General features: G+C 37.3%; 1 long non-coding RNA gene across 1 annotated transcript in view; it reads right to left on the reverse strand.

Annotated features, from left to right (window-relative positions):
• The window catches only part of LOC146456959 (uncharacterized), a 124,133-nt gene that overhangs the window by 14,939 nt on the left and 92,347 nt on the right, over nt 1-16,847 (reverse strand). The window lies entirely within an intron of this gene.

Here is a 16,847-nt window from a genome sequence, read left to right on the forward strand (position 1 = left end):
GCAAACATGATATTTTACCACATTTGCTCACCACGTAAATCCATTATCCTTGGAACAAATGTGTGGTGTTACTCATATTTGCCTTAGAGGTAAAGTTGTCTCGAACGTGTACTTCCTCTTGCACGTACATGTACATTTGCAACAGTGTGTGAATAAATACGGTATTTACCACGTTTGCTTTGCTTGTAAATGTATTGCAAAAACGATATTTGATTTGTGTGAAAATATGACCAAAGTCGAGCAAACACACTCTTTTACCTCATATTTGCTACCCATGTAAATCTATGTTTTCTTGGAGCAAAAGTGAAATGATCCCCAGAATGGACCGCAAATGATCCCCGATCGCCTCACCATAAATATAGAATGGAATGGACTCAAATTTTGACAATGGATTTCAACTTTATAGAATTCATTTTTGTTAATAACACCAGTCGTGATATTTATACTATCTACATGCAAATTTCACAACCTTAAAAGTTAATATAAAGAAGCACAGTACAACAGAGCAATATAAACCTATAAACTGCAACATACATCTATATGATTTACTTATACCATTTCAATGCCTGAAATGTGCACGAATTATACGAAACCCTTCCAAATTAAGAGCGCGTCAGTTAAGAATTTCGCAAGTTTTTTTTTTTTTTTTTTTTTTTTTTCGAAAAAGGAAGACGAATCGGTCAATGCGCTTCAGATGACGGTCAAATCCGCCCACTATCGTCGCCTTCGTTCTTAATCAAATCTTTGTCTTAAGCATAACGTTTTAGCCTCGGTCGTCCAATGGGTTGTCGTGTAATATGTTGATTTTGTCTTTCATTTTCGTTTTGCTGCTGATTGGACTCCCAGTCTTTCTTTGAATTTTTTTACAAAACACACTGTCGTCGGCATAGACCTTCAGAAGGCAATTGTCCTCCTCATAGACGCCTTAGGAATAGCTGTCAATTTTCCCCCACATTTTAGGCAAATTTGATCTTCAGCCGATTCGCTTTCTGCATACTTCAATTTTAATTCTTCGAGTACATCTTTTGTTTTTGCTTCTATTTGCTAAAGGCTATGGAAGTTGCTTTGGTGGGCTTCATAGCTCACCAAAGCAATGCTGTCAAAATCAGCTTCTTCTTGACTATGGTTACTTGGGTAAATTATAGATAAGCCTTCTCCTAAGCTAGACATCGCGGCAACCGCAATATCAAAAATGTTCACCAGGCCTAATAAGGCAACATAATTACCTCACTCGCGGGTAATGGACATCCGTCGAAGTTACATCTCCCACTCACTATGATTCGCGAATTCTCTAAAGTGAATACGTTCGGGAAGGGAGTGACTGGGTTACTTAGGGAAAGGCTTACTACATCAGTGCGAAATTGTCGTACTCTCTGAGGAGGCTTTCCAATACAAGTAAGTTGGTCTGTTCCAGTAAACTATTTTTGAGTTGCTCTGGCAAAATCTCGTATTATTCGCCCTATTTGAAAAATGACGAATTTTGTTGAATTCGTGCACATTTTAGGCGTTGTAATGGTATAAGTAAATTATGTACAAAGTATGTTCCAGTTTATAAGTAAATTGTTCTGTTTCACTGTGCACTGAGCTGCTACATTATAATTTTAAAGTTGTGCAGGGCCGTATATAGCGCGGGGCAGAGGGGGCACCTGCCCCCACCAGGAAAACTCAATTCGGTTTCTAACATCACACTGATCACAATAAAATCGACTAATTGACTGAAAAAATATTCCTTCCTTCAATGTGAATTCCAACCAATTATTTTGGAAAATCTTTTGAGGTACCGGTTTTCTTATGAAAATAATGATTTTTTTCAGTTTGGGCTGCCTATGATGGAAAATTTGGTGTGTAAATAAAGACTGACAAGCATACGCCACTTTCTGGCGCGTGTTTTAGCCTTTTTAAATCTAGCTTATACAAGTATTTTTTTTCCGAGATAAATTGGTTTTAAAAGCCTGCGCTGCTCGCAAGTATTTGTAGCGGGTTTGGATTTAACCATCATATGTTCATCATCCGACAGGTCATTTGCGCCTAATGATTTTTGAGTTTCCCTTTTTGAATTCTCTTCGTTTTGAATATGACCTCTTATTCTGTGTGTTCAGCGACGGTGTTTTTATGCCACATAGGACATTTCAGCTGGGTTTGGCTTGGCTCTTTTTAGTGCTTGATAGTTTTAACTGCCTTTCTTGTTGAGATTTGGCAATATTAGGACAGAAATTAATCACTGCTTGTATCATGCGATGAGCTTCATTCTGTAATTGTTGCAATGCCGTGCCCGGCTAGTGTTTGTCACAAGGAGTTGTATTTCTTGGCACGGCTATTTGGATTTTTGGTTCTCTAGTAATCGTTGTAGATAGTGCGTCATGACAATTTAAAACTAAAAGTATCGGTGTTTTTTTTTTCTCTAAACGTCGAAGAGGCAACTTTCTGTGTAGGAGTGAAAACAAAATTAAGGTCCAACTAGAAACCCTGTCTGCATACGGTAGACATCTGTGAGGGGTGTGCGGAGTTTGCCCCCACAGACAAAAAATCCTAGGCACGGCCCTGTTGTGACATTTGCGTGCAAATGATTTAATAATTATCTTTCAGCGTCTATTTTATAACTTTTGAATTCACATTTATTAACTACGCTGCGCAATATTACAATTTTTATTACACAAGCTTACGAAGCTTTTCGACAGGCCTACGACACGCATTGTTTCGTGTAAATCAAACTTACAACTCACTTACGACTGTTGCTTCAAAATATATACCCAAAAATTTCACCAAACACCCCTCAACATAGATTCACGGGATGAGCATAGAGTTTTTGGATTGCTTGAAACGTGAACGAGATATTTCCATTAAAGACATGTCAAGTGCGGCAAAACGCCGTTGAGATTAAGTCCTAAAATTCTCAAAAGGCAAATTCAACAAAAAAGTAGGAAGGGGTGGGATTAAAGGTAAGGGCAGGAAGTAGATTTAGACCACCCCACCCCACATATCACACCCCTCCCCCCATCCGCTCACCTCTCGTCTATCTGAAACGTCTCCAGTATGAAATTAACCTATTTTGGTGTCCAAGAAAAAAAAAAACCGGTCTATTTAAGGTTAAGTAGAGACCGTGTGCTAAAAATGACGTCATAACACTTCAGTATAATATTTTCATGTTATTCTCACTCGTGGTCACTCGTAGTCAGTGGTACTCACTCTTGGTCACTCGTGGTCACTCGTGGTCACTCGTGGTCACTCGTGGTCACTCGTGTTCACTCGTAGTCACTCGAAGTCACTCGTGGTTATTCGTGGTCATTTGTGGGCATTCGTGGTCACTCCTGGTCTCTCGTGTGTACTTTTAGACACGATCATCCATAAAACGTGGGAGTCATCAGCATTTCTTTCCTAGCTTAGATGCCTGGAGATTTAGAAATTTGAAAGAGACCAAGCGGCGAAGAAAACTGTAAAAATTACCGAGTCTGCCACTCGGCGCAACGATAAGAATTTCAAATTGACAGACCTGAGCCATGAAAGAGAACGCAGCAGAGCTCTTAGAGCAATTTTTTTTTTCTAGAGATAAGAGACATCAGAGAAGAAACAGATCCTTTTGCTTTGAAAATGCCATAATTCATTGGAATTTAAGCTCATTGTCGTTTACCGTGGCCGCTTTCACACTCAAGAAAGTCTTTTAAGTAAATTTCTCTTCATCGGCTAATTGTCGCTTACCCTCAAGAAAAAAGTTGTATTCGCTGTATCATGGTACATGTTCACCACAAAAAAATATTATAAGTGGTCCTTGAACAGTGTCAGAAGCTTTGTAAACTCAAACAAAAAGAAATAAAGAACACCATTCAACCTCACATGTTCATTCACAAAAGTAAAATTTTGATCTATGCGCGCCGAACCCATTTAGTGCCGTGCTGTCATGCTTACATGACAATTTCAAGGACTTGTTGTAATGTTTGCTATGGTTGTCACGCTGCTTGAGTGGTGTGACGGAAGTTGAGGAGCTAGTGCATTCGTCTCCGCCGCAAATCCCCGTGCAAATCCTACCGACAATAGTCATAAACGAACAAGACATCGTTGTTCTGTTACCTAACAATTAACTCTGGTTTTAAATGTATTGTTTCAGAAAAATGGAGAACTAGATTTGCTTATTTAGAGAACGATGCAATATTTGCTTTTCGTTATCGAAGGATGATAAAGCCTCTTATCATTAATACCATTAATTCTAATTCTTCCAGGATGTATTGTCTATTTCTTCACCAAGTTGACCTGGAAATCTGGCGCATCGTTAAGTAAGATATTTTAAAATATGACTAAATCAAGGGATGTAAACATCCGTTTGTTATTTTGGCAAAGTCGCTCGTACGTGACACAGATTAGGGAGCGAGTGAGATTTAATTTTATCTTGTGGTTATTTTGGTGTTTGTTGGTTTGTTGTACCCGTGTAGACAATATTTAACACCAGTGCACTTTTTTTTTAAATCGCTTAAAGTGTTGGAAATAGTTTAAAGCCTTTTTTATACAAATTTTGGCCGAGGAGTTAATTTATTCTATTACGCCTTGGTATATACTAGAGTTTTAGATTTCAATGGCGCTGAATTGTAATTTTGTCGAACTTTGATCGGCGTTCGTGTAAAAGTTCTGTTAGATCCTAAATATTTAAAACCGTACACCAAAAAATCAATTACTGAACTGTCTTTTGTCAAAGTATGAGAGGAACTGAGAAACTACCGGTCAACTTTTTTTTCGCTGAATTTGGATTATTTTAGACTTTTGCGTGATAGACAAAGGTGTGTCTACTTCATCCGAGCTCGGTTCGCTTACAAACGAGCAGAGATGTAAATAATTACTATGTCTTGACTGAGGACGAATCAATATACCAAATTATACGAAAGATAGATTCATAGCTATATAAATGTCTGAACAGCGAGAAGCTGAAAATAAAATTTCGATTTCTCCCGTGGTGAAATGCGAGCTTCCGGTAGGGTAACCGTTTTTCATGGTTTTCTGTCGTTATATCAGAAGCCATAAGCACGGATGGAGACCGTAAGCGTGGGCTCAACGCGTCCCCATGTGTTGTACCAAAAAATCTATTTTTTAGAAAAAATTGCGCCACCCTTCACGTCATAAACCCGCACGGATACACGCAAATTTGCGTGGGGCTACTACCTGATACGGAAAATGGAAAAGAAAGTTTAGTTTGGTTTCGACAAAATAACATAATTTTTAAATACTTTAAATGTGAAAATAACATTTTATTACCCTGTACATGTTTAAGTTTCTCCATCCAACCTAACTAAACTACAGCTGTAAACTAAAACATTGGGAACAACTCCAGGAAATTCTCCTGACTGAATTGAAATGCTAGTAGAAAACATTAATCTTTAAAGTACAAACATAAAATATTCTCCGCGATGCTGATATAAGCCTTATATAAACTTAAATTTTATTGGAGAAGTCAGTTTTAACTATTTATTTCAAATTGGTGGTAAATCCTTGAGGAGACGAGTAAGGTCCATCGTCCCAAACGTTTTCACTTCGCACTCACTAGCTGGCATTAATACTCGGCGCTTCCACCAAATTTTGTAAACTGTCATCAGTTTTACGAGTGTATGATTTTACGTAATAAATAAAACTTTACTCAGTTTATTGGCAGAAATTAAGTAGTCAAGCTAAAAGCTGTCGAATTGAGCATGTTTCCAAATTTTTCAACATCGGTCAGAAGTGAATTCCTTGATTACTTCTTTTTGCCGAAATTGAAACTTACTGCTTCTTATGACGGCTGTTGCCTTGCTGCTTTCAAGAGTTATTACACGTAAGACTTGAAATTAATGTTCATTCGTTTATTAGTTGTTGATTTCTATAATCATCCAAGAGACAAGAAAGCTGTAAACATGTTCTTACCTGTTTTCAAACTCTTCCTTTTTTTCAAGTTTTCGGGATAAATTTCCTCAACATCAAACTAGCAACTTTAACATCAAAATAAGCTGATAATTAGCAAAATGCCTCCGACAGAAATTAAGAACTGAAGAGGTGAAACAAAACTACTAGCAGACAAACGAAAAGTTTTCATGCATGTCCGAGGGAGTGAAAACAAAATGAAAGCTGAAATGAAAGAAGAAATGTTTTACTTTATTTTGAAGTACGTATCTTGACTAAAACCCAGAAACCAATCCAAATGCTTCAACTCGGTGTCGGTCTCAGTCAAATGCATCCTCCACTGTTTTATATCCCGGAATCAGGCTTTGTTTATAGCCAAGAAACCGGCTGCGGGTTTACGCAGAATGTGAGAAGGTACAATTTTTAGCGTACTTTTTTTCCTGGTTAGAAAGTTCATCCGTGTAGCCGTTTGTTGTTTTCCTTCTTCCTTTCCATGGCCACGTAAATTGATTCCAAGCCGCTTAAAGCTCTTTTTCCAGTTCAACATGAACAAGAAAACAGTGAGACTGACAGAGTTCCATATGGAGGTTGTGAAAACTGCGTAACAACTTTGCAGCATCAGAACTTTCCACAACTGTTTACACTTTCTCCAATAACAAGTAAGTGAACTTTAGACAATTTTCGGGTACCATTTGAACCATATCATACTGGCAAAAGTGACAGAAAGCAGCAGAGAAGAAATTCACTTACGTGTCTGAGTACATATTCATTCAATTGTAGCAACGCACGCAGCCGGCCACCGTTTTGGCGCCTTTTTGACTTTACTTTGAGAGTCATGTGATCAATATGCCGCTTATTCCAACTTCCCCCGTCTTCTTTCAATTGTTACCTTTTCGTTGTGAACCAAGCAAAATTTTAAAATTTGGACGCCGGTTTAAGCGGGTAGAAAAATATTTCAATTTCTCCACGCGCGATCCTGGCCATTTACACGCGTGCGCGCACGAGCGTATGTGCGCAAGTTTTTCTAAAAATATATTGTTTTGGTACAACACATGGCACAAGTCAAAATGGCATCTCGTTACGGTCTCCATCTCTGATTATGGCTCCTCGCCTGGCTATATGGAATATTTCAAAATAAATTAACCTTATTTCCTTTACTTACTTACCTAGGCCTTCAAACTAACAAAATATGAGCGAAATCGATTTTTTGACCGTGAAAACGATTTCTTTGATTTTTACTGGCATTTAGTCTCAATAACTTTAGGCGGATTAAAGATCCACTCTCTGGCTTGCATATTGGCAACTCCCCATAGTGCTTTCAATTGACGGTAAAGCTCCACTCCTTCATCGTCGTTTTCAGCACTGTCAATAGAATCGTCCTTACTTCCTTTTTTTTATATCTTATCACATTGTAAACCACATATTCTCCCCTCCGAAAACAAACAAAACGTTTTAGTTTTCCAAAATTTTGAGCAGGATTTTTGTCGAAGAACCTTTGGGTTTCCCTGTTTGATGTTGTTTATAACTTGTATTTGTCATAGTAGTGAAAAATTTATTTAATATCTTTCTTGTTGACAAATTGTTTGAAATTGACTGCGAAGTAACGAAATTGAATAAATGAAATTTTAATTTTTTAGTTTTGTTTTGAGTTGAACTAGTATCTTGCATCACACATCACATTCCCTATAGTAAGCTTTCCTCGAACTTTCTGATGAGGCGTATACTTCCTCGACGAATCTTTTCTCACGTCTCCAAGCGAATGGTCTGAACGCCATACATATTAAATGATGGGGAGGCCATGTTAGCTGTTGCATCGCAATAAATAGAGAATATTTTCAATCAACTTTTAATTACTCTCGAAATACATTGTACACGGAAAATCTTCAGAAGCGAAGACAATTGGTGTTCCTGCGCTCTTCCTTTTTAAATGGACAGAATTTATCACAATGGTTTGTTAAATAGGAAAGTGGTGCCAGGGTATCGCCTGATTCCAGGGAAAACGCAGGGACAAACATCCGCATATAATAAGCAATTAATGGCATCAATTTTACTTATACTGGAATAGCATCGGTTATCTGTCATCTGTGCGCAATATGAATATCAAAGACGAATGTATTTGCACGGAAATGGAAAGTTGGTGCTAAATAAATTCATTAATGAATCAATTGTTGTTTTGATAATAATGTTAATTTTTTGAGGAAGCCCACAATGTATCTCATGCGTCGCCCATGTTTTCTTCTTACTCGCTTGCTTCCCCTCTCCTCTTTTGTTTGGAGCATCAGCGGAATAAACTAAAAGACATCAACCCCATAAAATCACACGACACCACACGATGTAATAATAATAATAATAATAATAATAATAATAATAATAATAATAATAATAATAATAATAATAATAATAATAATAATAATAATAACTTTATCTGAATAGCCGAGCACAAGTGCCCTACTAATTGGGGAGACTAAAAAAAATATAAAGTAAAAATGTAAAATAAAATGTTAGTGAAGTTTATTTGTCTAGCTCGTCATATCACAGGCTTGCATCACAAAATTTACTGATAATTTATGGATTATTTCCCCCGTGGCTTAAGTCAAACAAAGATCAGCGGTCGTTACAAAAGCGGGAGTTCAAATAGCGTGCGACCTTTAACAGTTGGTTTTGACAGCCTGTTGTTAAAACAAGGCCAAACTCAGGAGACTCAGCATTTTTCTTAGAAGTTTTTCTCAGGCTTTTAGGTAAGCAACACTGAGTTCTGGAAGGTTGGACCTTTCTCGCCTTTAGGCTATAAAGATTAGGAAACAATCAGCCGCTCCCAAGCACTACAGGCTTTTCTTTCCCTTTCCAATACCAATGTCTTTTTCCCTTTATATATGCGAAGTCCAAATACGAGTTAATATTTGAATTTTCAGTCTTGATAATGCATATAATAGATTTGACCCTTTACCAATTTCCAGTATCAGAAGTATCTCTTTCCTTTTGTTTTTAATTCTTGATTTTTTCTTTCTTTTCTTTTACTATTTCTATTTTCTTTAGTGTTATTTATTTATGTTTCCTTTCACTTCCTTTCATTATATAAAAAAATTTAAACTTTAAACGATTTCTTCGGGTAACAATAACTACAATTTCTTCTCGCAAATAGATGTGCTCTTTTTCCCCAAAACATTTTAACAACAACAAAAAACAAAAACTGAGCGCAGCTCATTTTGCGCAAGAGACGTCAGCCACCTCCGTTTGATGGTAGTGACTAGCCGTTCAAGTTTCCATTAGCTATTATACTTGTCAATTAAAACAGTGTTTCTCAAACATTGAATATATACAATGCCTCCATTAGATTTTATAATGTTACGCGGTTTCCTTTCCGAGTGAGTTAGATAATGTTTTAGTTTCTCAGGAAACAACAGATGTTTATTTGCTATAATGACATGGAATGCAGGATAGTGTCATATTCTTTATTATTATGAGTCAACTATAGAATGCGGTTAAGAAAACTTTATCTTATATCAAGAAATACAAACGAAAGTAAAACCTAACAAGGCTGTGTCGACGAATATAGAACAACGCAAAAGAAACCTTTGAAAAATGAGGACTTTTTCACCAGTTGTGAGAATCGTGAGTACATATCGAAGTGTTAAGATAATTTTTAGCTTCTTTATTTTCTTTTTATTCCATTTTTCGGTGTTAAACCTTTCGCCGCAGCTCTTGCCCAGCGATCTATTTTACTGCTAAGGTGATTACCATGAAATGAAAGTAATATTTGATTCCAGTATTTGCATTTAAAAATGACTCCGTTTGATCAATTCTTGCAAGGTCGTGTGGTAACAGAAATAACTTCAATGAAATGTAGTCGAGGAAAATGTTATGGTATGAAGCATGAGCATCAATTAAAGATAACATTAAGCACATTATTAATCAGTATTGACCTAAAACGTTTCTTGCAAGCGTGTTCTCAGTATCATTATTTTAATTCCCCAACTGGTGGGCAAGATAGTATTTCAGGGAATGACTCATTTTTCTGTCGCCGTTTTTTTAAATTGAAACATAAATAGAAAAACAGCTAAGTAAAAATACCAAGATAATAAAAATGGGTCATGGTGCTCGTTTAGGAGAAAAAAAATTATTTATTGGCTAGGCCTAGCTTCAAGGAACACAGCATGTTTTCAGCGTGCGTACGCGTGCCAGGCGCGTGTTAATGACGTAAAAATTTAAGCGCAGAAAGAATGCATATCCAGCAAAATCACCTAAAATTTATGTTGTGGGCTCAATAACACTAGGCAACACATGTGTGGTTCTGGTCCCGATGTTCACAACACGTTTAATTTAATCCACTCACGATAATTTATCATACCGTCTTGTTATCATTTTAATACACTCTCCACTGATTTATATACCAATTTCAGGTCACGCAGGATGACCTTACAAAAATTTGGTACCCGTAATAACAATAACAACAATGAGGACTCTAAATTTTATCTCAACAATCAAAGGAGGAGGAAACTGGAGTGTCTGAATTGATCCCGAGACGAGGAATCAAAGCGTTCTATGGCTACGAAATAGAGTCGATAGCCTTAAAATTGCAAACAAAAAAGGTTACCCACTTCTTCTATCAACCAAATATCATACAACTTGATTGTAACCACGGCAATGCACAGTTCTTAAGGTATCCCCTTCAGTCGCCCCCCCCCCCCCTCCCCCCTCCGTCCCCCCAGGAAATCCATCTGGAATCCTGAGAATTCACTGAGTATATGGTAGACGAACGCAATTGTATTGACAAGAGCCAAATAAAACATTCCTCTGCGTGGTACTTACAGTTCGTGAAGGGAAACCAAGGAAGAGAAAATGCCCTCTGGTAAATTCTGCAGCTGGTTATTCTGTAAATCTCTGCAATTTAACAAAGTTTGAATGTTAGTTAATAGTCCCTACTGCTCAATCATCTTGCTTAGAGTTTTAATCTGTGTCAGGCTTACGCGAAATACTGTTTATTTAAGAACTTCGTAGAAAGAACTTTGCGCTTCTAACAACCCTCAACATTACACTTAAACACAATAATGATATTATCTCTTTTCACATGATTATTAATGAAGCATAAAACATCAATAAGGCATCACTTTATTGACCTCGAGGCCTGGGACCAAATTTACATGATCTTTCCAGTAAAGAAATTTGGCTGAGCAGGACTAAGTACTGATTTTTGATAAACGAACATGAAGACCATGTTATGGCGAACGCGCGTTTGTGTAGGGTCAGCAAACAATTTGGTCATTCGACTTCCAATCATCATAGGAAAAGTTTTACTCGCTTTTATACCTGACTTTTTGTCATTAAGATCAATCACGGATGAGATATCTTTTGCAAACCATACATTAGCAAAAACTACACGCGACGGCTGGCACGCTGACTTTGGAGCGGATTATCTAACACATTTCACAGCAGCCAGACCTGCTCTTGTATTGCACTAGAAATTGACACTCGAGACAGGTAGTAAGACTTCCTCTACCCCACTTGACACGTGCCTTCTTATTGTTTCCTTGATTTATACTGTAGAATTTTCTTTTTTTACAGCAACTCACTGGGAAAAAGACAATTAACTGTGAAGGTGCTGGTGATCCAGTTCTTTGTTTCGCCCGTGTTAAGATGTTACTATCATACACCCTACAACTTATTTTTTTCCTGTTCAATCCTCTTCTAAATCGTGGAAAGCTGAGAGGTGATGTTAATTTGCAACACTTTGCTCTTCAACTTTGCCAAGTGAGCCACTTCGTGTATGTATTTGTGAGCGGTTGCGGAAAACTCTTCTCAAAACAGGCAACAATAACAACAATAACAACAACAACAAAAACACCTCCAAAACAGTAGCGCGGTTGACACCATACTTTTATGAAAATCCCCTCAAAACGCGTCTCACAGAAACTAACTTTGCACACGAAACTAAAAATGCTCATGAAAATTCAAAAAGCGCGCGCGCTCTAGTTCGTTTACTGTCTTCTTAATATTTCTCCTTCCCGCACTGGGAGGTAGGTACTGATTAGCTATTAATTTCAAAGAGAATCTGTTTGTTAATTGGTCTTACGACAGCCTTGACTCCACACGTAACTTTAACTACACGGGTGTGGCCATTACGTCCAAGATAAACTTTAACCATTCGCCCTAATGGCCAACGTTCTCTTGGAATATCGGGCTTAATCACAACAACTACATCTCCAAATTTTATGACTCGGAATACTTAAATCCACTTTGATCGGCTATTGAGGGAAGGAACACATTCTTTGAGCCATCTTCTCCACACTCGTGAACTGAACCTTTCGCCTGTATCTTTAGGGCGAATGAAAAGTAGTGGTTTCAACAGACTCAGAGGCGAACTCTCCTCCCTTTTGTTAATGCAAGATATGGTTAGGGGTCAATGAAACATCGTCTCGCGGATCTGAACTCTGATAAGTCGACGGACTGGAATTAATTCCTTAGGAACTCCACGCCAACTGGTGACGGCATCGTTATGATATTGGCACCGGATATTGACAGCTGCACCATAAGCTTTGTGAGAGGTATCAACAAATATAACGATGTGCTTCGACTTCAAAGGCTCTGGAATCCGCTGACATCGGGGAATCTTCACCTTTCCCAGACCTTTTAACTGCTCGAACCAATTCCCGATTTCATTCGCTATTTCATCTTGTATTTCGCCGTCCCAAGTACAATCTTTGCAACAATCACTTACGGGCATACAATCCCAGAGGGCAAAAAATCGCTGCTACTTTACGCAGGACGTTTTGTTTCGTTTTCTGAAATTCTGGGGAAACAGGAGAAGCGCTAACAGTAAACACGTCTTCAATGCTGTTCACGAAATCCACAGTGTCTTTGTTATCGGGTCTTGGCCGTTGTTAATTACGATCTCTGTAGCGCATTCATCTGTCGGAATCGCTTCAACAACTTTCGGTAGCTTAGAGATCCACTTTTTGGCTTGCATGTTGGCATCTCCCAATTGTCATTCCAATTGACGGCAAAACTCCACTCCTTTGTCGTCGTTTTCAACACAGTCAATATAATCTTCCATATAGGTTAACTGAAGGTCCGTATCAGCGGCAAGGGGATAGCGGTCTTGGTTTCTTCGAGCTGTCTCGTACGCAACAAACTGCGATCCACAGAGGCGGAATTATTTCCAAAGACTACACGGCTTAACTCGAATACGTCGGGTTCTCGGTTGTGGTCAAAGTCTCTCCATAACAGTCGGAAGTGTGAACGTTCCTTCTCCTCAATCTCGATTTGGAGATACATTTCCTATATGCCGCAAGCGATACCAACAAGGATTTCACAGAAACGGACAAGGACGTTGAAAAGATCGTGCTGTAATTTTGGTCCTGCATGGGTCATGTCAATTATGGAAATTACATTTCTTTTAGCGGCACAGTCAAACACGATTCGTACTTTCGCTGTCCTTTTGTTCATCCTCACGACTGTAAAATGCGGCAAATACCATAAGTCATTCGGCAGCTGCTCGTCTAAAGGAACCTTTCGTGAACATCCTTTTTCGTCATAGCCCTGGATGATAGCAGCTGTAAGAATCTCCGTACTTTTCTTCACACATCGAGACGAATGAGGAAATCTTTGGCTTCTTTATCCAAACGGAAGCCACCGGGGTTATAGAGAATGGGATTCCTCAGTTAAGTAATAAGAACAAAGTATACACATGGGACCAAAATCAATGGCAAAGCAACAGTAAATGTTAAAAAATTTACATAGTCATATTGATCATAGTTAGGCAAAAAAAAAAAAAAGAAAATGAAATGAAAGTGAAAAGCAGAGGTAAATAAATTAAAACGCTACACTGTTTGAGTTCATTCATTTGTAACGTTCGCTACTCTCCGTTTGATTTAGCCACATTTTAATTAAAAAGAAATATTCGGCGAGGGTAACACAAATTGAGGTTTTTTTGTCTGATTACTTTTTCTATTTCACCATATTACCACATTTGAAAGGCTACCCCTACAGCGTAAGTTTTTTAAAGAAGTAGTAACGTATGCAATGCGGAACTTCGTAATAACGTGACCTTCGAGTGGCAAGGGACAGAACATAAAATTGTGAATTACAAGGACGGAGCCTGATAGAGGGCTTGCGTAATCGTTTCCTGCAGCTTCGTCGCCCTCTATTTTAAGATTGCGCCATTCTCTTGTTTTTGTTCATCCTCTCATATTACGCTACCCTATCTTTGAAGAAAAATACAACTGCTTGTAGTCTTGCTTTTTGTGGTTTGTGAATTTTTCTTTTTACGTCATCATTTCTCTTTGTGGAATCCCAATAAAATATGAACAGTTTTTGCTTTCGACAACACAAGCGGTTTTATGAGCGGCATCTTACGATAACATTTTTAAAAGCAGAAACATTTAATGTTGTCTCCTGTATTCGAAGATCGTTCTGTGGCTTGTTTGCCTCTTATTATTATTGTTAATGACATAGTTGTATAAGCTAATACAGTCTCGTTTGCCCGGATGCTATAGCTAAAAATTTAAGCTGAAGAAAGTTTTAGGAAACAGAATCTTATTCCCTGAATTGACTAGCTGTTGTTGGCTTTACGAAAATGTTACCTGCATTTTCTTTTTTCGCATTCTAAACCACATATTTTCCCCTCCGAAAACAAAAGGTTTTAATTTTCCGGTGATCAAATTTTTGAGCAGGCATTTTGCCGAGGAACCCTTGGGTTTCCCTGTTTCTTGTTGTTTATTACTTGTATTTCTTGTAGTAGTGAAAAATTAAATTTAATCACTTTCTTGTTGAAAAATTGTTTGAAATCGATTGTGAAGTATCCAAATTAAATATTTGAAATTTTGAGTTTTCAGTTTTTTTTTTTTCAGTTAAACTAGTATCTAACATCACACATTACATTCGCTATAGTAAGCTTTCCTCGAACTTTCTGATGAGGTGCATTCATCTTGAACGAATCGTTTCTCCTGTCTCCAAGCAAATGTATGAACACCATACATAGGGGATGTGGAGGCTATGTTGGTTGTTACAACGAAATAAATAGGGGATATTTTTATTTAACTTTAAATAACTCTCGAAATAAATACACCTTACCACTAAAAATCTTTAAAAGCGACGACAATTGTTGTTACTGCGCTCTCCCTTTTTAAAGGGAAATAATTCGTTAGGTTGGTTAATAGGAAAGTGGTGCTAGGGTATCGCCTGATTCAAGGAAAAAACGCGTTTTTCCAAGGACAAGTACCCGCATATAATAAGCGGTTCATGGCATCCATTGTACTTATATTGGAGTAGTATCGGTTAATTGTCATCATATACGTAATGTTAATACGGAAGACGAATGTATTCGTACGGAAAGTCGGTGCTAAAAAAAGTTCATTTATTAATCAATTGTCGCATTGATAACAATGTTGATTTTCTTAAGAAGCCCACAATGTATCCCATGCGTCTCCCATGCTTTCTTTATACTCGCTTGCTTATCTTCTGCTCTTTTTTTTGGAGCATCTGCGGGATAAACTAAAAACATCATCCCCATAAAATCACACAACACCGCACTATATAAGTGAATTATTTTGTCTAGCTCATTATAACACAGGTTTGTATCAGAAACATTCTGAGAGCCCCCGGCTTCTATATAGGCTTCCTAGCCTTTAACACATTTGATCTTGTAAATAGTTTAGAGGAATATTGTTTATCATCTTTAATGTATTTATGTTGAATTTTTTGGTTAATGGCAAAAATAAATGAATTGAATTGAATTGAAGTTATGGAGTATTTCCCCCATGACTAAAATCAAACGAAATTCAGCGGTCGTTACAAAAGTGTGAGATCAAATAGAGTTTGACCTTTAATAGTTCGTACTGACTACCTGTGGTTAAAACAAAGCAGAACCAATCAACGTTCAAAAGATTCAGCATTTTTATTAGAAGTTATTCCAGGCTTTTTGGCAAGAAAAAACTGAGTTCTAGAAGGTTGGACCTTTCTTGCCTTAAGGCTATTAAGATAATGAAACAATAAGACACTCCCATGCACCTCAGCTTTGACCCTCCCTTTCTAATACCGATGTTTTTTCCCCTTTCATAAATACGAAAATCGAATCACGACTTTTTTTTTTAATTTTCAGTCTTGATATAGCATCTGATAGATTTGACCCTTTACAAATGTCGAGTAAGTCTTATAATTTTTCAATTCCCATTTTTTTCGTTTCTCATTAATTTTATTTTTTATTTTTATTTTTATCTTTATTTATTGAAAATGTCTCCTCTCAGTTCTTTTCATTATACAAAATTTTACACTTTAACCGACTTTTTTCCAGTAACAATAATAACAATTTCTTCTCGCAATTAGATGTGCTGTTTTTCTCCATTGGGCTGTCAAAGAAAAAATAATAAACGACAGCTCATTTTGTGCAAGATCCGTCAGGCACTTCGGTAGTTAGTAACTAACCGTTCAGGTGTCCATTAGTTATTATATTGTTAATAGAAACATTGTTGATAAAACATTGCATACATACAATGCCTCTATTAGATATTACAATGTTGCGCGATTTCTTTGCCTAGTGAGTCAAATAATTTTCAAGTTTCTCGGAAAACAACAGATGTTTATTTCAATAAGTAAATGGAATCCAAGATTGTGTCATATGTATGATAATTATAAGTCAAGTATACAATGTGATTAAGAAAACATTATCTCATATCCAGAGATACAAACGAAAGTAAAACTAACAAGGCTGTGTTGAAGAAAATGACGTACGCAACAGAATCCTTTGCAAAATGAGTTTTTTTTTTCAGCAGTTATGAGAATCGTGCGTATGTATCGAATGGTGAGAACATCTCCAGCTTCCTTATCTTCATTTTATTCCTTTTAGGTGCTAAAACATGTGATGCAGCCTTGCCAAGTGATCTATTTTACATTTTAAGATGATTCCCTTAAAATAAAGGTAAGTAATTCGATTCCTCTATTTCCCTCTAAAAATAAGTCTATTTGATCACTCCTTGTCAGGTTGTGTGGTAGCAGAA

The sequence above is a fragment of the Pavona decussata genome, unplaced genomic scaffold (genome assembly GCF_977016875.1).
Source record: "Pavona decussata unplaced genomic scaffold, jaPavDecu1.1 SCAFFOLD_252, whole genome shotgun sequence".
NCBI lineage: Eukaryota > Metazoa > Cnidaria > Anthozoa > Scleractinia > Agariciidae > Pavona > Pavona decussata.